The 22,110-nt window shown below is 38.1% G+C and overlaps 1 protein-coding gene across 1 annotated transcript in view; it reads left to right on the top strand.

The window, feature by feature from the left end:
* LOC116892786 (zinc finger protein 420-like) overlaps positions 1–22,110 on the top strand; it is a 52,002-nt gene that overhangs the window by 7,770 nt on the left and 22,122 nt on the right. Inside the window, 1 exon segment of the mRNA XM_032894659.1 lies at positions 13,482–13,562. The gene's annotated coding sequence lies outside the window, so the exon portion shown is untranslated.

Genomic DNA, 22,110 nt, shown 5'->3' with positions numbered 1-22,110 from the left:
CCTACCTCAACACCCTAGCATTCTCCTTCCTTGGGGAAACAAGCCTTCACAGGACCAAGGCTTTTCCTCCTATTGACTGAACAATACTCTCCTCAGCACATATGTGGCTGGGGTCATGGATCCCTCCATGTGTACTCAGTGGTTGGTGGTTTAGTCCCTGGGAGCTCTGGTGGGGTCTGGTTGGTTGATATTGTTGTTCTTCCTATGGGGTTGCAGACCCCTTCGGCTTCTTCAGTCTTTTCTTTAACAACTCCATTGGAGTCTCCTTGTTTGGTCCAATGGTTAACTGCAAGCATCCTCATCTGTATCAGTAGGGCTCTCGCAGAGCCTCTCAGGAGACATCTTCTGAAGTACTGTAAGACAAGTAAACTAGCAAATCTTTTGGATAACACTAATATTGGAGGCCTTTTGTGTTTTACTAACATCATATGAATGGAGATCACTCTTTGTTCAGAAGAAGCCACACTCTAATAACTATGGCCTTACAGGGACTGACAGCAGCTTACCTAAACTGCACTCCATGCAGAAGGTAGGACAAATAGATAATGAGGCAATAAAGAATTTAGGAAAAGAGCAGTCTGACTGTCAATATTTAGAATATGTTTCTCTATTTTTAATTTTTTTTTTCAGAAAATTTGAAAGAAAGTTTGGTCCAATTTTAAATGCAAGGTATCTCCCTAAGTGTTCTACAATGAACATCTTTGCTCAGAATACTCAAATTTATTTTAAGATCAAAGCCTTTTTATAATTTTTAACAAAGATCTTAGACCTATTTTAAGTTATGTGTATGAATGTTTTGCTGACATGTATATATTTGAATTATATATGTGCCTAAGAAACCTTGTGAATCACTAAGTAGCTATTGAAAACTGAACTGATATTTTCTATAAGAACAGCAAGTACTTTTAAATACTGCTACATCTTTCCCACCCCTAGGAATTTTTTTCTTGTCCACACATTAGGTGCATTAAAAGTAATAGACAGAAAAACAATATTTTTTCTAAATATCACATGTTCTGAATCTTATGAGGAAGGGGTATCATGGTGGTTCTTTATAGTGCAGATTTCTAGCTCTATATTGTGTGACTTTTATACACACAGACACCTGTGTATTCCCCATTTTGTTTTGCAGTTTTTAGTATAGCACTTTTCTGTTTTCAATTTTTTCTTTTTTTATAAGATACTTTTATTTACATTTTAAATGTTATTTCCTTCCCCGGTTTACTGTCCTTAAACCCCCTATCACATCTGACCTCCCCCTTATTCTATTAGGGTGTTCCCTACCCACAGGCCCACCCCTATCTACGTCCCCGCCCTGACATTCCCTTACACTAGGGGATCCAGACTTGGCAGGACCAAATTTTTTCCCATTGGTGCCCAACAAGGCCATCCTCTGCTACATATGCAGCTGGAGCCATGGGTCTGTCCATGTGTACACTTTGGATGGTGGTTTAGTCTCTGGGAGCTTGGGTTGGTTGGTATTATTGTTCTTATGGAGTTGCAGACACCTTAAGCTCCTTCAATACTTTAACTCCTCCAATTGGGACCCTATTCTCCATCCTTCTATTCTCTACTTTCCCCCTTTCTATTCTACATTTTCCCCCTTTCCTTCACTCTATTCTCTAAACTTTGTCTCCATATTTCCACCTATGAATATTTTTGTTCCACCTTCTAAGAGATGGTTGACTGGCAGCACCTACCTCTGTATTTGTCATGCTCTGGCAGAGGATTTCAGGAGACAACTATATCAGGGTCCTATTAGCATGTACTTCTTGGCATCAGCAATATTGTCAGAGTTTGGTGGCTGCATGTATATGGGCTGTATGACCAGGTGGGACAGTCTCTGGATGACCTTTCCTTCACTCTATTCTCTAAACTTTGTCTCCATATTTCCACCTATGAATATTTTTGTTCCACCTTCTAAGAAATAGTGAAGCTTCCCCACTTTGGTCATTCCTCTTCATGTGTTCTGTGGATTGTGTGCTGAGTAATCTGACCTCTTGGACTAATATCCACTTATCATTGAGTACATGTCATGTGTGTTCTTTTGTGAATGGGTTACCTCACTCAGAATGATATATTCCAGTTCCATCTACTTGTCTATGAATTTCATGAACTCATTATTTTAATAGATGAGTAGTACCATTGTATAAATCTACCACATTTTTTTGTATCCAATCCTCTGTTGAAGGACATCTGGGTCCTTTCCAGCTTCTGGTTATGATAAATACGTCTGCTATGAAGATAGTGGAACATCTTACCATCTGACCCAGGAGTAGTATAGCTGGGTCCTCAGGTAGTAATATGTCCAATTTTCTGAAGAACCTCCAAACTGATTTCCAGAGGGGTTGTACTAGCTTGCAATCCCACCAATGGTGGAGTGCTCATCTTTTTCTACATCCGTTGTCACCTGAAGTTTAGATCTTAGCCTGAAGTTTGGATCTTAGCCAATCTGACTGGCGTGAGGTGGAATCTCAGGGTTGTTTTGATTTGCATTTCCCTGATAACTAAGGATGTCGAACATTTCTTTAGGTGTTTCTCAGCCATTCAATATTCCTCAGTTGAGAATTCTTTGTTTAGCTCTGTACCCCATTTTTAATAGCGTTATTTGATTCTCCGGAGACTAACTTCTTGAGTTTTTATATATATTGCATATTAGCCCTCTATTCGATGTAGGTTTGGTAAATACCTATTCCAAATCTATTGGTTGCTGTTTTGTTCTAATAACAGTGTCCTTTGCCTTACAGAAGCTTTGAAATTTTGTGAAGTCCCATTTGTCCATTCTTAATATTAGAACATAAGCCATTGATGTTCTGTTGAGGAAATTTTCCCCAGTGTGCCTGAGTTCAGGGCCCTTCCCATCATTTTTTTCTAATAGTTTGAGTACAGTTTTATGTGTATGTCCTTAACCCACTTGGACTTGAGCTTTGTACAGGGCAATAAAAGTGGATTGATTACCATTCTTCTACATGCAGACCTCCAGTTGAACCAGCATCATTGGCTGAAAATACTAACCTTTTTTTTCCCCATTGGATGGTTTTAACTCCTTTGTCAAAACATAGGTCAAAACATTTGATCATAGGTGTGTGGGTTCATTTCTGGGTCTTCAATTCTGTTCCATTGGTCTATCTGTCTGTCTCTGTACCAATACCATGCAGTTTTTATCACGCTTGCTCTGTAATACTGCTTGAGTTCAGGGATAGTGATTCCCCCAGAAGTCCTTTTATTGTTGAGGATAGGTTTTGCTGTCCTGGGTTTTTTATGTTTTTTTTAATTTTTTGTTATTCCAAATGAATTTGCAAATTGCTCTTTCTAACTCTATGAAGAATTGAGTTGGAATTATGATGGGGATTGTATTGAATGATGCATTGAATGATGTAGATTGCTTTGAGCAAGAAGGCCATTTTTACAATATTACATGCTTTCTCCCCGGGGGATCTGGATGCAGAGAGTTGTGGCACAGAGTGAATTCCAGGCGCAGGCAGAAATCAGAAGCCCCATTTTTTCTTTAAATGGAAATTCGTAATGCTTCTTCTTTAACCAATTACTGAGATGATGTTATGGAAAGATGTGTCTTCTCCCATGAAAAATGTTGACAGTTATAATAGAAAAGCATATCTGCAACAAAGGAAATTAGATAATTTTCCTACATCATTGATTGACATTAGATTCATAATATGTAACAGTCCGAGGTACCAGCAAGGGGAAGGGACAGAAAACTTCACAGACTTCTGCTGGCAGAATGTACAGACACGAAAATCAAAATTCATTGGCAACTTTCTTCTCTGATATCTCTAAAGCAGAAAAGCCCACCTTTACCTAGTAGAACATGATAACAAGATCACATGTAAGGAATAAAGAATAACAGTTTATGAATTACTAACTGGAATAGTACAATTATGGAGAGGCTGGAATAGAATGTCCAGGTGCTGAAAAGCCACAAAGCCTTTGTTAGACAGATGTGAAAAAGGAAGCTGGCTCAGGGCAGGTGCAGAAGTCATTAGGACCAATCAGGTTTAGAAAAAGGAAGCCCAAATTTGTTGTCATGGGCTTGAAAGGTAACAGTGGTTAAGAGAAAATTGTTCCTCTTCCAGAGGACACAGGTTTGCTTCCCAGAACCTATTATGGCTGACAACTATCAGTAACTCCAGATCTAGGGTTTCAAATGATTTTTTGTGACCTCTCTGGTTAACACTCACTCATGTGTCTCATACACATATGTACATACATGTAGAACCATGATATACATAAAATAGAAAAAAATAAATTTGAAAATATCTTTTAACGTAAACAATTCACTATAAAAATAAACCATTTGCATTTTCTCAAAGACCTATACAGGATTGCTAAAGTACAAAGTGGTAAAAATAAAATAAACTACAAATAAATGGAAATCCTTAGAGTGAAAAGGGAGACTAGAGAAGGAATAACTTCATTGGTCTTTCTATGGCAGTGAGCTAATGTCTAAAATATGTCAAAAAGTAAAAAATATTTTGTTTGGCTTCATTATCCATCACTAAATGTTAGTTGGGGAAATTCCTCAGCATTGCCATTTTTCCCCTACCATTCTTTCAATGATTTCATCACATGCTTGGAAACTTGTGTAATAACATTGTAGCAGATGACATTGTTTATCATTGGTCAGTATTCTCCATTTTGTGTTTGATAGTCTTGCGTTTGATTGTCTGTTACCTTCAGCTACTTCAGCCACCTGTCTTCTTTATTGCTGTTCATACTCATTGGTGTAGCTTTTAAAGCCTTCCTTCACGCCCTTTGCATCCTTAATATCTGAAGAAAGAAGGCTAAATATTCGAAAAAAAATGTCTGCTTCTCTAGTAAATACATTCAAGATCAGTGTAATGTCTATTTTTTCTAGGAATGTTATATATTTAGAATACGCAATGTGTTATTTCCCTTTTTCCAAAATGTTATCTAGGGACTGGGGAGATGGCACAGCAGTGAAAAGCACTTGATGCTCTTGCGAAAGACTGAGATTTGGTTTATAGCACCCACATGGTGGCTCACAACCGTCCATGAGTCTAGTTCTAGAGGATTTAATGACCTCTTCTGACTTTGCATAGTACTATGTACAAACTTTTGGAACATGGATATATGCAGCCAAAACTGTTATACACATAAAAATAAATAAATCTTTAGCCAGGCAATAGCAGTACACACTTTCACTTTCAAGAATTATGAGGCAGAGGCAGTTGGATCTCTGAATTCAAGGCTGGACTCATTTATAGAGTGAGTTCTAGAACAGCCACGGATACACTGAGAAACCCTGCCTTTAAAAAAGCCTAATTAACTAAATATATATATAAAAAATAAACTCTTATCTAGAGTGTTTCTTAGCCATACTCTTTTTCTGATAGCCATACTGTAGCCTTTAATTATGTGGCTCTTGTGTGGCACAACCTGTCTCCATTCTGTCTTACCCAGATTTTTGCTGTTACTGAAGATATATGGGTCTGCTTCCTTTATTTCTAAATATTTTATTGTCTGACATGTAGAACCCATTTCCCTCTATTCCTCTTTTTCAAACATTTTACTAAACAGAGCTGCATAGCCTATCAATGTGTTTACTATACATATTAGATTCTGAAAACTGCTGACAGTTGTTTCTCAGACAGAGCCTGTTGGCCACTGAGTCACTCTGACAGCTCAAGTTATTGCTGCTTCTTAATGGTGTATTGCAGGAGTTAGTGTTTGGGTCCCACAAGTTCTAGTCTCAAGTTTCTGGTGGGTTTTACTGCAATTTTCTATGAAACATTTTTCTGAATGGTAATAAAGAATATTCTATATGGGTCCCTTATGGATAAAGAAACCACGAAGCTATAATATCAAAATAGAGGAAAGATTGTGTGTAAGTCTGAATGTGTTGTTTAGAAGGAAGGACTATGTTTGAGGTTTAGGCTAGATGGTTCTTTGTCTAAGTGTGGTAGAGTGATAATCAGGTGAAACAAGAAAGAAATCTAGTTCAACAGCACTCTTTAAATATTATGGTGCTGACAGAGGTTAGGTTGTGCATTACACTTTATGAAAGTGTTGCAGCTCTGAAGAAAAAGGTATCTCCAATACAAATATTTTAGCTCCAGGGAGTGGGGAGGAGAGACATCTAATGTAGATGTTACAGCTCTGATGGGAAAGGTATCCTAGCAGTCAGGAGCCAAGATATATCACAAGAGTACAGCACACAACAAACCACACAGAAGAGATTTATTGGTAAAAGGATAGGAAGGTGGCTGCATCTGCTCAGATGAGAGGCAGGAGAGACCTGAGTGGAAGGCAGGTTTATATGAGGGTAGAATTTTCCAGAGTGGAAATTTCTCAGGGAGAGATTGGTAGGATTTTAGGTCTGGAACTTGGGTGAGCTCATGGATTGACATTTTTACAAAACTCAAAAGTAAACTCTACAGACTCAGTAGCCAGTGTTGGTTCAAACTTTTAGATTCAGAGTCCAGGGTGATTTATTTTAGGCATATTTATATGTGTAGTATAATTTTGGGAAAATTTTTCCTGATAACAATTACCTCAATCCTCTGTGCACAATAAAACTTAAGGTATGACTACATTGAAAGTATTGTAAAGTACATGTGACTATTCAACAAATGTGAGTTCTATAGCTAAAGAGCATAGAAGTCCCCGGGATAAACACAGGTCACCATGCTATAAAGTACATGTGACATGTCCCCTAAGGTTGGATTCTATTGACTGAGAAACAATGCCTTAACAGTGTAGAGTCTGGAATAAGCATAATATTCTGGGAGATTCATATGCTGCCTGGCCCTACTTATATCACACGGGTCGCCAAGTAGCTAACTCCATCCTTTTTACTTCTTTTTCGGTCAGAAAACATCACTTCCATTGAAGAGAAAACCCTGAGTGGTTTACATTTTTAGTTTCCCTAGAGCGTATCTGTGACCATAAGGACCCCCTTTACCCTATAGATAAGAAATAGCTTTGGATATTTCTGGTTATTAAGATGCTACTGTTATGTTATATAAATGGAAATGTAGTCAAAAGGTGTTTTCTGGAATATAAATTATGTTGTTTAGAGATAAGTGTGATTACATTGCATGATTGTATAGTTATAAGTAGGCAAATGATGCTGGTGTCGTAGTGCATGCCTATAATCTCAGCTCTCAGAACAGTGGGGCAGGTATATCCCTGTGTATTTGAGGCCGGACTAGTCTACATCGAGTTGTCATTCCAAATCATGGGCTCCCGTTTCCCCTTTGAGCTACATGAGCACTGCTCATGTCCATACACACATTACATACAGATATACATCATTTATAAATTGTGTCTTTTGTGTTTGATTCAAACCAAACCAGACACTGATTGTTTACGCCCAAAAGCTTTGTACCACCATTGCCATAGAATATTTTGCAGTAAGAACAGATTATAGATCAAAGGCTTTTTAATTGCCTTGGGGTTCACATTTCTTTTATGTAGTCTGCAAAATACCTTCCCAAATCAAGGATATTAGAACATAGGAGTTATGCAGGCATCAGCTTGACCTCTCCATATTCAGTGAGTTGTGTGTGTCTCATCTTCAGCATTGTGGGCTTGCCATCAGTTTGTAGAGAGCAACCTATTTGGTAGCAACAGTCTGGATTGTTTAGGTATTTCCATTAGATTCCTTTTGCCAAGAAGTCAATTGGATGAAACTCAGTCCTTTCTTGTACATGAAACTTATTTTCTGGATAAGAGATATCCAAATGGGATTCTACCTCTCCCATAATTTAGAGAATTCATTAAGATTGTCTTCATATGTTTATAAGATAGCCCTTTTTAATGTTTATTTTTCTTACAAACATGTTGCAAGAAAGTACAGATAACAGGAATTCCAGGAGTATTGCTCTGTAGTTTTCTTACCTATTGGCAGAACCATAAGTGTGGCAATGCAATATTATAAGAATATATCTTATATTCTATGAGGATGTATATCTTTTACTGAAAACATCAAATATAGAGGCTGAAAGCAAACTTCTAAAATGAATATGCCTTTATGAATATTGGTTGATAAACAGTGATGCTTGTAATACAGTTTGTTATCTTGATCAGTTAAGGTCAGTTGGAGTCAGTGACTTAATCCCTTGTAAAAAAACTCCCTTTAAGATTTCTGTAAAGTATCCCATTCCTTCCCCCATGTGATGCTTTCATTGCTGTTCAATAAAGACAGCGAAGCTCTTTGTTAAGGACAGACACATAGAGATAACAAAAAGACACATACACAGAGACAGAAGACAGAGGGATTCATTCACAAGACAGCTTTCAGGAAGGCAAAGGTTCAAACTCATGCAATAGATAGAGTATGGAATGAACAGAGAGCATGAAGTAGAGAATTCAAATGTGGACTCACTCAGTTAAATGACTCCAAGGGAAAAGGCTTTCATTTCTTTCCTTAATTCATCTCAGATGCTTTATTAATCACTAATGCATTTAATCCACTCACATATGCAGAAACTACTAGCTGGTGATATTGTTTGTTTGCTTGTTTGTTGTGCATAAATACAAGCTGGGAAACATAAAACTCACCACAGTGTGAAACAATTAGCCCTGTCATTTGGAAGGTATGGACTCAGAACCCTGAGCTTTCAGAACAAACCTTAGCTCTGGGTTTGTGTTTCTGAGCTCCCACCTCCTTGCAGAGCTGAGATGCCTCTTAACCTGTCATGATCATGACAACACAGCTTGAACCTCAGAACACACCAGAGAAATCTGGTCCTCATTATAATCATGAAAAATCTATTTCTTAGCTAGACTCTGTAAAAAGACTATGGTAATTCTGTAATATCTTTTCCCAAGCCTATGCAGGCATGTATCAGTGTACACAGAGAATTATAAAGAACAATCAGGAAAACATCTACAAATTGCTAAACATTGTAGTGTCTGTGGTAGTTCAGTTTTTATATTTTTTTTAAAATCTAGACAATTTTCCAAAGTGCCTACTCTAGTTTACACTCCCATAAGTAGCATATAATAGTGTCCCTTTCCTAACAATCATGTCAAAGCTAATTTATTTAGTAATGGCCGTTCTGATTGGGGTGAGATGGAACTTACAAAAGATATTGCCTGCATCTCCCAAATAGTATTTATACTGGACTTTTTTGTCACCACTGACTTGAGAAATAACCAAGCTAACTGCACAACCCATTCAGTAGACATAAATGTACAAAGACATCTGTCACCTACTGATGTTAAGGACCTCTACTACTACATTGGAGACTCTAAAAGGGCAAATACCCTGATTCATACCACATACCAAAATTACACCAACATACAACAAATGGATAATTAACAGCAACAACATTAAAGCAGTAATAAATGCACACTCATTCAAAAATCTGGGAAGCAGTTTAATAACTCATCACAGAATTCTGTCAATACTCAGAAAATGGCTAATCCTGAAGCTGCTTAAAATATTCCTGGATGTAAAATTGAAGGAAGGCTTCCAGACTACTAATATAGATAATATTACCTGATTCCATGTCAGATAAAAACATTAAAAATGAAATTACAGATTATTGTGGTTATTATTATCAATTATTGTTAGTTGTCATTTTGCATGGAATAACTCTTGTAGTGCACACTGTAATTCTTTACTCACTACAATTCTGGTCCATACTTCCAACTAACCTTTCCTCTCCCTTTCTCTCACTCTCATATTCATTTCTATTCATTTTGTTTTGTGACACATCATGATTTATCAGGACCATCGGTGAGACTGTGGCTTTGGAACTATGTGTTGAAAGCTGGTTGTCTCAGCAGGTGAGACACAACTAAGCACAGTGATTCGCCATCTCCTAAAATCTACCTATAGCTACAGTCAGTGTGAGGGCCCTGTGTCCCTCTCCCCTTCTGAGACTGATAGTGGCTAGGGTTGGTCTTGAATGAGGTCAGTTCAGGAAGTACAGTTACTGTGAGTTACTGATTACAATAGTTGTATGGAATCTGGAGAATGGCATGTCATGCCCATCTGACCTTTTCTTCTTACTCCATTCTCCCTGCTCTTCCTTAACATTCCCAGAGCTATAGATGGCATAGTGTAACTAACTGACTTGTTCATGACAGTGCCCATAAACATTGCTTATTTTCTGCATCTCTGACATCCCCACCTTTCTGCATTATCACTGAATTTTCTTAAGGAATTTGTGTCATTTAAATAAAAACATGTTTAGCATCATCCCAGAAGAGTAAATTTTTTCCTTTTTTTTTTTTTTTTTTCTGGAGCTGAGGACCGAACCCAGGGTCTTGAGCTTGCTAGGCAAGTGCTCTACACTGAGCTTTATAAATCCCCAACCCCTGTAATTTTTTTTCTGAATTAACTAAAGGACAATTTCCCCATCTAGTGGTGACAGTTGTATAACTCAGAATGAATTCAGCACTAGGCTGTTAATGGGAAGACTGACCAATTGAGATCCCTATTTCCTGCCAAAATCCTGAATTCTTCAAATGTCTTTTCCCAGTTCAATATTGCTAAGATTATATTTCCAGATTATCTGACTGGTAGTAGTGAATGTCTGTGTGGGAAGGATATAAATGATTTTTTAGTGTCGCTTCATTTACATAATGATGGTAATGATTATCCAGCCCCCAGCAAACTTTCCAGGGTGAATTACTGTGTCTAAAACTTAGAATATTTCATAATGAATGTGCAGCTGGCATTTCATTTTTACCTTTAAGTAGGCCTATTCACATGTAGCCTTCTATTTTAATTCATTCATCATTTTCTTTGAGTTATTCAGTGCCTCTACCTTCTCTTGAAGTCAGTCTGTGTCCCATTTAATCTCTTTGAGTTATTATTATTTAGCTTACTGCATTCTTATCTTTTTCATTTGAGTTTGGGGTTTTTTGTTTTGTTTTGTTTTGTTTTTTCATATTCTACATTGATCTTACTTCCTTCAGGTATTGGCTTTTATTTTCTTGCCCATGAATCATTTTGTTGCTATTTTGAGTTTATTAACATACTTTACAAGCTTTGAACTCCTTGAACATGACTCTGTTTTGTTTTTTTTTTTTTTTTTTTTTTTTTTTTTAGTTCTCTATATTGAATATTTAAACTGCTTTTCTTAGGGGATACAGATAAGATTAGTGCTTACAGGCAATGATGTTCGATCTTTGTTTTACTTTGGAGAATAGGATCTGAGCATCAGGAGAGAAAGAGGGAGAAGTGGTGGGAGGGAGGGAGGGAGGGAGGGAGTGAAAGAGATCAGAGTTCCTTCATTTGCTCTTTAGTTCCTCCATTCCTTCCTTCAGCCCAGGGTGCTGGTATTCCGAGGTGGGAAGGGATCAGAACCCAAGTTGGAGGGCAGATACCGAGTGCATCATCCTATTTGATCCAAATCTGGTCTATCCTGGCATCTAGTATAGGGGAGGCTGGGCAGAGCAAAGCGCAAGTTCAGTTCAGCTTGGCAGCCAGAGCTGTGTGGCGGGATGCACAATACTGAGAGGGAGGAGCTGTTACTAATGGGTGGACACCCCTGCCTGATCAGATGGCTTTAGGGGGTTAAAAAAATAAAGCCAACTGGGAAGTATTGGAAGCTAATTAAGTATAAAAAGCCTTTAGTAAGGTGATTAAAAGGAATCGCTTAACCGGAAGTGGACTATGTTGGGCGGGTACAGGAGGAGCCTCTCTAAGAAAGCAAGCTTGAGTGACAGGAAATTCCACCTTTCCCTGAAGGACTCGGGGAGCTGCAGGGTCTGGAAGTGGGGGTGGAAGACCCCGGCTTTTATTGGGTTACCTGAAAACTCCATTAAGCCTCAGTTGCCTTGGGGGCTCATTCTCAAAGGGTCAGCAGCACAGCAGGGGGAACCTCCCAGGTCAGAGGAGCTTGGGGACTTGGGAAATGGGCGGGAGCCCAGCGGCAGTGTATTTTGCACAGCCGCTCTTAAAGATGCTGCTCTTACAATTCTGTTGCGGATATCTTAGCAGTATCAGGAAGTTTGAGATCCTACAAACTGGGTATTATCCTGATGTTTTCACTTATTTTATGGTTGCCAGAATATTTCCCTAAAATAATCTCGTAGAGCATTTGCAGTATCTGTAGTTTGCATGCTTAGTTCTCTTTGCTTTGGCAGTTACAAAGCTCGAATTCAAATTCATCCATGCTTTCTTAACTCCCCAGTTCCATCACACTAGTCCGGAGAATAGGCCTCCTCAGAGAGTTTTGCAGATATTAGTCATATCAAGCATTAGTTCATATTTAATTGAGTCAAAAATATGTTATAAAGCACCATAGTTATACACCTGTAAACTTTAAATTTTGTGGTGCAAAGCTTTACTCATTTATTTTCCATCTTAGCTGTATGCACTCTTTGATGTAAATATAGCAGTCAGAAAGGTGTCTTTACAATTTGAGTTACAACTGTTATTAAGCCTTAGGTCTGAATGAAAACTGAGGACATGACTGCTCTAAGGTGTGGTTGAGTAGAAGATTTATTGTAGGTTATGTTAACTTGAGGTTTGCCTGAGAAAAATCCATACCACCTTTTGGGCAATCATCATTAAATATTAAATACTGATCAAGCTTTGGACTTGGGTCTCATGTTACAGGGATTTCTAAGGACAAACCTATATACATTACCCTAAGAGTTTGTTATTTTTCCGAGAACTACAACTCCTAGCATTTTAGGAAGTTTTTTTTTTTTTTTTTTTTTTTGTTTCTTGGGCAGGTAGTGCTTATGCGTTAGCTTTGGGCTTTGCAGTATGAGAGAAAAAACAGCCAGAGGTATCTGGAAGGATCCAGACTTAAACTGGCCATGAGTTGGAGGGTGGGAGTGGGGGGGAGTTAGTGGATAGGAGGCTCACAAGAGAGGAACCAGGTACTAAAACAACACCTAACCAAAGATATCCACTGTGATATATTAATAAGCACCTCCGTTAGCCATTTTTCCTAAAAGTTTCTTTGATACCTCACAAGGCCAGACCAGTATGTATGCTGTGGGAGGGCAATGTCAGACCCCCCCTATTTTATCAATAGAAAACTCACTATAGATTAAATAAAAATAGAAAGCACTTTTTGAATAATTATGATTGCTCACTTATATCAGAAAGATGTCTCCTTAGTTCAAGAAAATCACATGTGGGCAAAGTGTTAGTTATTTCATGGTTTGTTGACATTGAATTCTGTGACTGTGGGTTTCTTGCCTAGACCCTGTAGTCTGGGCTGTTTTCCAGAGACCCCCTTTTGGAAAAGTACATCGGTTTGGATTCTGTTGGTCAGCATAGTTATCTTACAGCCTTCCTTGCTCCTCCTCAGAGTTACTGGGAAAACAACTCTGCATGTGTGTGAACTCTGTATGATTAAGTTTCACATTTTATGTGGGAAAGTGAAATCATCAGACAAAAAGATATTTGCCATGTTATTTTGTATTTGCTTCATGTTTATCTTTTTGGCAGATGTAAGCTTCTTTCATTTTTGTTCCATAAAAAGTTCCCAATACTTTTTGAAGCATCTCCTTCCCATATGCAGGTCTCCCACTGCCCAGACAGATCTACTCACCTGTGAATCAACTAAGAACCCCGGATGGTGAAGAAAGAGTAAAGACTCAAGGTATGTTAGAGGAATTGAACAAGGGGTGACGTAGGGCTCAAGTGACAGAAAAGGAGAATATGAAGTTGGTTTTCCCACACTCTATTTCATAAATCATTCTGCAAAATTTCACAGAGAATAATGTTAGATGTGGTAAAATGAATTTCCCATTATATGTTGTACAGAAAACAGTCAGGTTTTTTTTCAGTATTTGATTAGTTTTAGGTCTCTGAAATAACTGTTGCCCATTGAAAACAAAGTTTCTTTGACATAGACTGATAGAAGCACCAAGCTTTCTATGTGAATCAAGCCATTAGAACATGTAGCAAACGTTAGAAGTGGATTTCCTTCTAGGGCCTGTGACCTTTATTTTGGCCAGGTTTCCATTATAACCCATGTATTTCACACACACTTCCAATGTGGTGCTGGCCTCAGATTGAACCAGAAAACCTTCTGTTACCCACAAATTGCCTTGGCACTATGGCATCGGTGGACATGCCTCACGTAGCAGATTAAGATTGTAGTTCACAATTGTAGCTGGGTGTGGACATTGATACCACTATCTCCAGCTCCAGTCTGCATAGCAGTTTTTGACACTATGAATGCTACCACCAGGCCGTCCAAGATATTCCTAGACAATATGAATAGTCTAATCTGAGGTAGGTGTTTGTTCTGTTTTTTCTCTCAAGAAGGTCCACTTTTATGCATATCCTATATTGTCCCCATTAAGATTTTACCTGACCTTGAATTGTGTACTCACTGATATACTCTGAATTAATTCTGATTAGAGCACTGTAATTCCACTTGTCCTATTTTTTTTAAAACTGTTTGCATTAGCTGTGCTTCTGCTTGTTTTTATAATCCTGACATCTTTGGTCTGTTCTCACATTCTTGAGGGTTTTTATACTCAGAAAATACCATATTTTATCAGAGAACGTTCATTTATCTATTGACATAGTCATTTTTCTTCTCTTACTGACTCTTCATCTTTGGTGTGTGACATTGATTAGTTTGTAGGTGTTAAAATACTTTTGCATTCTTGGTGTAAACTTAACTTTGCTTCCATTTCTGTGTAATATAGAAACTGTGTCTGTGTAGATCCTGGTAACTGATCTTTCATTTTTCTTTGCATACAGCGGTTTAAGCTCCCCTGCTTTGGGCAATAAGATAAAAGCCAGCTTTGCGTGATGACTTTCTAGTGTTCCTCTTCTTTGTATTCTAGGTATTAATCTCCTTTAGTCAAATCTCCTAAAGTTTGTTAAAGGAAAGGAAAATTCCGTACTCAGTCCAGTCCTCAGATGCTGTTAGAGAAAACTCCCTGCTTCAGTCTTAGCACTTGCTTGATGTATGTTCGAGTTTTATACTGTAGGAGGTTGATTTATTCTCTTGTTTGTAGGAACTTACCATTTCTTCTTCAGTTCTGATTCATTCATGTATGACTTTCCATAGCCCTGCATAAGGCAATACTGGCATTCCCACATATATTGTGTCATGTGGATTATAAGAATTTTCTAGAGATACTGCTTGATATCTATTTGAAATCATTGATTAATGTCCCTTCTAATGGCTTTCTTCTCTTATCCTTTGGAGGAGGAAGTCTCCCCACTCCATGTTTGTCCTTTCCGTGTAGCTATGTTTTCTACAAGTAGAGATTTTTGAGAGAGGTTATATTAGACAGACTTCCCTTTGTTTCTTTAAAATGTTATTAAAGTATGGGAGTGCACATCTGCATTTTTATGTGCATTGTATTCATGTATGAGTCCCATTGAGCCCTGATACAGTCACTAAACCCATGGCACAGAAGACACACCAAATCCTAAGTTTCCTTGAGTGTAGGGAGAATTAGACTTTCTATTCAGAAACAGTGAGCGCCCTTTTGCCCTGGAGATACTACTCCAACCCCTACATTTACATTTCCGGTGCACTTTCATGATGGAGCCAGACTATAACCCTGAGTTTTATTTTTTGAAAAATGAAGGAAGAATCTTAAATGATTTACCTGAGCAACCTAAAATATGTTAGATGATTGAGCTCAGATATTGATGAAAAGAATAGAGCTGAAATCAAAAGGTTCAAGTTTCCAGTTGAGCAGTAATATATTCATAACTAATCAAGAGTTAATAGAATTCTTTTGTAACTTAGCACATTTGTTTCGATCACAGGAACTCTTTTTCCTTCCTCAGAATGCATTGTCACACATGCATCTATTTAGATATGTATTTCTAACTATTTTGTGGTAAAACCTCATGGAATTACTGAAATTATTATTATCTATCTGTATTGTCTGTATCTCCTTTTGGAAACTGTAGATAATATTAATGCTACATAATGCTAACTTTTCTGTTTACTTCATGGTTGTCAGATACTGTTATAAAATAACGTCACAATATATTTGATTCTATGTGTTCTTTGTAATGTTCTGTGTATGCATTGATGTTACACTCCTTATTGTTTCAAAAAATCTCTGGCTTGTAATTCATCCATGCATTCTTCATTTCATACTTTACCTCCTTTCTAGAAAAGGTACAGCCTTATATCTAGGCCTCAGGATCTCAACTGATCATGTTAAAATAATCAGGCAGGTGAGTCCTAGGTGTAGACAGTTGAACAAGGCCAACAGCTATAGAATTTGGAAGCACGGTTTTACTCATCATAATTTTCCATCTAACATGTGACATTGGGATCTGTTTGAGATCAACATAGAATTCTAAGATGTACATACCTGCATCTAGACCTCAAATGTTTACCTTATATTCCCTGAATCTTTGCTGATTGTGAGACCATCATGTCATCCTGTGTTTTACAGAGAAAAGAAGATACAACATATACATATTTTAGAAAATAAATTTTACTAAAATTATATTTCCCTTTTATTTATTTGAGTGTTAGTATATTTGGCTGAATGTATACATGTGTGCTATGTAGGCCTCCATCCTGTAAAGTTAAGATTAGAGGATTGGATCCCATGGAACAGACAAAATCTATTATGTAGCTGGGAATGGTGGACACACACCTTTAATCCCAGCACAGAGGAGTCAGAGGCAGTCAGATCTCTGTGAACTCCAGGCCAGCTTGGTCTACAAAGAGAGTTCCAGGACAACCAGTGCTACTAAACAAAATCCTGTCTTAAAATATTAAGAAAGAAAAGAGGAATATCTGATGTGTAGTGCTACGAGGGTTCTAGGAACCAAACTGCACTTTAATATACACTGCAGAATCTGAACTAGAGAAAAAACGTAAAACTGCAGTGATAGGGCAATTCCAGCAACACATAATAAATGAGTAATTTTCCATGACAGTGCCTGTTAATGTTCAGGAATGAGGCTGTGGAATTCTTACAGGAAGAATGGGGATGTTTAGACTGTGCTCAGAGGGCATTGTTCAAAAATGTGATGTTGGAGAATTGCAGCTATCTATTCTTTGTTGGTAAGGATGCTCTTCTTATAGACTTCCTGATACATCCTTTGTATTTATCTGCTTTGTGTATATGTGTGAACTCTCTGCACTGTCTAGAAACTCCTAGAGATGAGGGAAATTCTGGTTATGAACATAATCCTATCAGGGTGCTTGCTTTATATTTTTCTGTGTTCTCTGGAAGTGTGACCAGTGTTATATTCTGCATGTTCTCTCTGCTATCTTATTTTATCCCTAAGGAAAGTGGTAGTAGTAACACTGTGTAACCACACTAGATGCAGCAGTTCTGGAGACAAGTGGTGTGAGTAATAGAGACAGCCCAGCTGCTATGCTGGCTAGTTTTATGTTAACTTGACGTACAAACTAGAGTTATCTGAAAGGAGGAAAGTTCAATTGGGAAAACTCCTCCATATTATCTAGCTATAGGCATTTTCTTAATTTAGGATTGATTTGAAAGGGCCCAGTCCATTGTGGATTGTGTCGTCCTTGGGCTAGTAGTCCTGTGTTGTATAAGAAAGCAGCCTGAGCAAGTCATGAGAAACAAGACCAATCAATAGCACCTTTCCATGGCTTATGTGTCAGCTCCTTCCTCCCAGATTTTGCCCTGTTAGAGTTCCTGTCCTGACTTTCTTCAGTGATGAAAAGTGTTGTGTAAGTAAGTCAGCCAAATAAACACTTCCCTCCAGCTTGCTATTTAGCCATGGTGTTTCATCAGAGCAATAGGATCCCTAAGACACAGGAGATCTGCCTGACTCTACCACCTGTATGCAAAGATTACAGGAGTGAAACTGCTGACTCATAAACTCACAGTATTTAATGACACTTTTGTGGCTCTATACTTTTCTCAATGAAAGGGGCAAAGTAAAGAGCCTGCTTAGTGCATTTTGTACAGAGACTGAATGTTGCATGATCCCAGCAGCCTGGTTCTGTGTGAGGATCCTTTACAGTGTCATATCTCCTCCTCAGGAGTCCCGTGAATTCTACTGTGCAAGTTTCTGAACTCTGTGTGAATGAGTCTTACCTGTCACAAGGTAACATCAAATCCTCAGAGGGAAAAATGTGCATTGTGTTCTTCATGTTTGTGCTTTTGGGAGGTGTAAAGCTTCCTTCCATAATAGATTAAGAAATTCAGAAGTGTAAAATATTGTCATCCCCATCATTGAGTTCCATTTCAGCTTGCTAAGTTTGCTTGATCTGTAATTGGAAGTGGTGGAACTCAAGTCAGTGCTAACTGAAAATGCTTACAGACATTTTCAATATTCTTCTACTGTACAGCCATTGGAGATTCATTTGTAGATTCCTCTTTCTCTACTGACACTGTAATGTGTTAGAAATTCTAATTAATTCTGAAGAATGCTTTTCTTGTATGGTTGTCTAACTGATAAGCCAAACCTGCTCCTCTGTGAACCAAAACAGAATTCTGTAAGGTAGAGAAAAACTGTAGCGAAAGGACCATGTATCTTTTGGAGGAATTGAGGTAAGATTAATGAGCAGTTCCAGGGATGGTGGAAATGGGATGGGAGGAGCATTGCAGAGATGCCCCAGTGTTGAATAGTACTTGCTTGTCTTAAAGAGACTTGTGTGCAGTTCTTAGCATCCCCAGGATGTTTGGAAACTACGTGTGCCTTCAGTTCCAGGAGATCCGATACCTTCTTTGGATCTCAGCAGGAACCATGCACAAAGAGAGCACATATATACATGATGCAGAGCACTACTACGCATAAGCTAAAATAAAAACATACTAAAGATTTTAAAAGCAGTAAAAATAAAAGACACATGAGATTGTTTTTTTTCTACATTCTGGTCCTATAGAAATGGTTCTGGACTATTCTACTGTAAATCACTTCATGATTAGCCTGTTGTACACATTACTGACTTCCTATGTAATATTACTAGAACAAAATATAGTTTATTAGTATTTGTGTATGATGACATCCTTATTTCATTTGTATCATTTTGGGGGGTTCATATCAATATTATATAAATATCATTACTACGTTTAAGCATACTGTGAAATTAGGAAAAGTACTGCATAATGTTTATCATAATCTTTTTACTTTGAAGCCTTCAGTTGTTCCTTTATATTCTTTTCCTTTTGTGATCAGTTTTCCCATTTCCTGATAGAAAGACAATAGACTTTGATAGGAATTGTCTAGTATCTCTGCAGAATATTAAACTGTATGTGCCCTTCCCATTGATTTCTCTTTTCTTTTAAGATTTATTTATTTCATGTATATGAGTACATTTTACCTGTTTTCAGACACATGATCAAGAGGACTTAGGATCCCATTACAGATGGTTGTGAGCCACCATGTGGTTGCTGGGAATTGAATTCAGGACCTCTGGAAGAGCAGTCAGTGCTCTTACCCACTAAGCTATCTCTCCAGCACCTCTCCTGTTGTTTCTTAATAGTTTCCTGGCCGGAAGCAGGGAGCCACCTGCCTTCTCAGGTGTGTACCCTGAGTTTCTGGGGATTCAGACCCTCTCTACCTGGCAAGGTCCACTGCCCCACAGGCTCCCTGGTACTCATGACCTATGTTGCTAACCGGTCATGATTAAGTTTCAAAACATGACGTGAATTCTCCTTCTGAAAGGGGACCTTGAATCCAATCAAAAAATGGTTTGCGATAAGTGTTTTAAGGTTTTTTTTTTATTTCTTTATTTGTTTTCTTTTGTCTGCTGCTTTCATAAAGCAACGTAACCAACTTGTTGAAGAATGAGGTTACTTTGGGGAATGCTTCCAAAGGATAAGAATCCATCGTGGTAGGGAGGCCTAACAGCCTAACAGCAAGTAGCCATGTTGGTGAGGTAGAAAGCTGAGAGGCTACATCCTCACCCACAGTTAAGTAAGGAGGGAAAGAGAAAACTAAATGGATTCTGGATATTTTTTCTCAGAGTCTAGCCCCAGTGTCATCCTTTATTCAGTAATGTTGCAATAACTAAATTTCCTAAAACACTGTGACCAGATGGAAAGTTAACTTCAAATACTTAAGCCAGTGGGAGACATTCTCATTTAAACCAACATAATCAATCTTTTAATATCCATGCTATTATTGTGCCAGAAGACACAGTTTAGAGGCTTTTAATGTCACTGTAGAAAACATATCTTTAATATCTTATTTGGGTTTTCTGTTTATTTCTGAAAGAGTCTCTCTCACTCTGTAGGCCTGACTGTACCATAAGCTCATATGGAGACCAGGCTTGCTTCCAATCCACATAGACCTGCTTGCCTCTCTGTCCTGAGAGGTAGGATGAAAGACCTACCTACTGTGTCGGGCTTCGATTACACTTTTTTAATATTGCTGCAAGTATGCAGCAAGAATTTTGTTCAATTGTTTCACCTATGATTTCTTTGGTTAAGTCCTCTAGGCTTGTATTGGAACTCTGATGTTTGTCTTCTATGTTCTATATCATGGTGGACAGGCTCTCTGTTGAGTTACCATCAGGCTTACAGAGTTCTTTATTTCTCGTTTCATTTCAGGTTGAGGATTCCTTAGATTGCTACCTCTGTTCATATCTTGCATTGTTTTCATTTTCTCACTTTCCTCAGCCATTTACTGGTGTTCTGTTACCCTCCAATAAGTTTATTCCTGTCCTCCCTGAATTCAGGTCCTTACTTCATCTTTATGTCCTTTAGCCTCCTTAGTCTTCAAATTATGTTTTATGTTATGCATCTTGAATTTCATTCCAATTGCATTATATAGAGAGCACTAGGATTACATTACTGATTTAGAGTGGGGATATTCTACCAATGTTTGTCATTTGTTTTGCATCCAGCCAGTCAGTTGTCTTTTGCTGTGGGGTTTTAGGTCAGGAGACTGTCATCTCAATGTGAGATGTTATACTTAAAGGCTAAGTAAGAATCTAGGATTGGAGGCCAGGTACTGGGGTACAGCATCCTACTAGATCCAGCGTGTTCTAGGCAGGTAGCATGCTTGTGGGGTAGCTGGGACTGTGTCAAGCAGGTCCAGAGAATCTTGACAACTATGTGAACGTCTGCCTGAGACAGAGTGGGAGAGATAAGTCAGGATGTATAATGAAAAATTTGGGTTAGGGTTAGAGGAATTGCTTGGCCTGGACAGAGGAAAAGCTGAAATATAACTTTAAACACAGTCATTGTAGGTTGGACTTGGGGAAGCCCCAAGGACTTTGAGGGATTGAAAAAAGACCTCTCCTGAGGAATCTCCAGTATTCTCTCTCATTCTGTGGGATGGAGGGAACAGACTTGTGACTTTCGGGACTTGAACACTCTCCACAGTTGTAGGAGATATGTGGCATGTCTTGGGAAAGTCACCACTCATCAGTGCAGAGGTAATTACTATAAATCTGTGGCTCTAGAACTGCCCACATCACAGGAGCTGTGGTGCTGGTAGACATGCAGAAATGGAGCAGAATTGTGAGCAGATTCTCTGCTGCTCATATTGATGACACACATTTTCCTGTGGATATCTTACAGTCTTAGGAAGATTGAGATTTATAATCTGAGACATCTCAATTTATTTTTATCATTTATCTTCTGCTTGCAAGAATTTTCTCTCAAACATAATCTTGCATTGTATTTATGTATTGATGTTTCGAACAGTGTTTTCTTTTCTATTTTGGGTACAACAAAGCATATGTCATTTAAATTAACTCTTCCTTTCCATCTTCTGTGCTGTATACTAACTTATTCAATAAAATGATATCTAGACTCTGTGAAAGGTAGTGCTAAAAAAGTTTTAGTTATAAATCACATAAAAATCAACTGGAGATGCTATTGGATCACTACATGTCCTTTTGCAAGCTTCATGGATATGGCTATAATTAGTAACATTTACTACATAATGCCTTCCATTAATTTTTCATCTGTGATGTATACACATTATGTTATAAAAAATTAAAGAGAAAAATGAAAAGTTCCCATTTACACAGCCCATGCTGTGCTAGAATGTCAAAAACCAGCTTTGACTTTCACAAGTAAACTGGGGAAAGGGATTAGGTGTGGCCTCAGGAGGGTCAGGAATATGGGGGTGGGGGACAAAAACTATTAGATTCTGGCAATTTGATTCTCTTTTGCTCTCCTGGGGCCAGGGCTTATATCCTCTGGCAACTCAGTTTCTCTTCTGACAATTAACTCTTACTGATAGCAGTAGCAGATTACAAAAAGAAACTTAAC

This window comes from Rattus rattus, chromosome 2 (assembly GCF_011064425.1).
Source record: "Rattus rattus isolate New Zealand chromosome 2, Rrattus_CSIRO_v1, whole genome shotgun sequence".
NCBI classification, from domain to species: Eukaryota; Metazoa; Chordata; class Mammalia; order Rodentia; family Muridae; genus Rattus; species Rattus rattus.
Note: the sequence above shows the minus strand (reverse complement) of the source record. Positions and strands in the feature narration are given on the sequence as shown.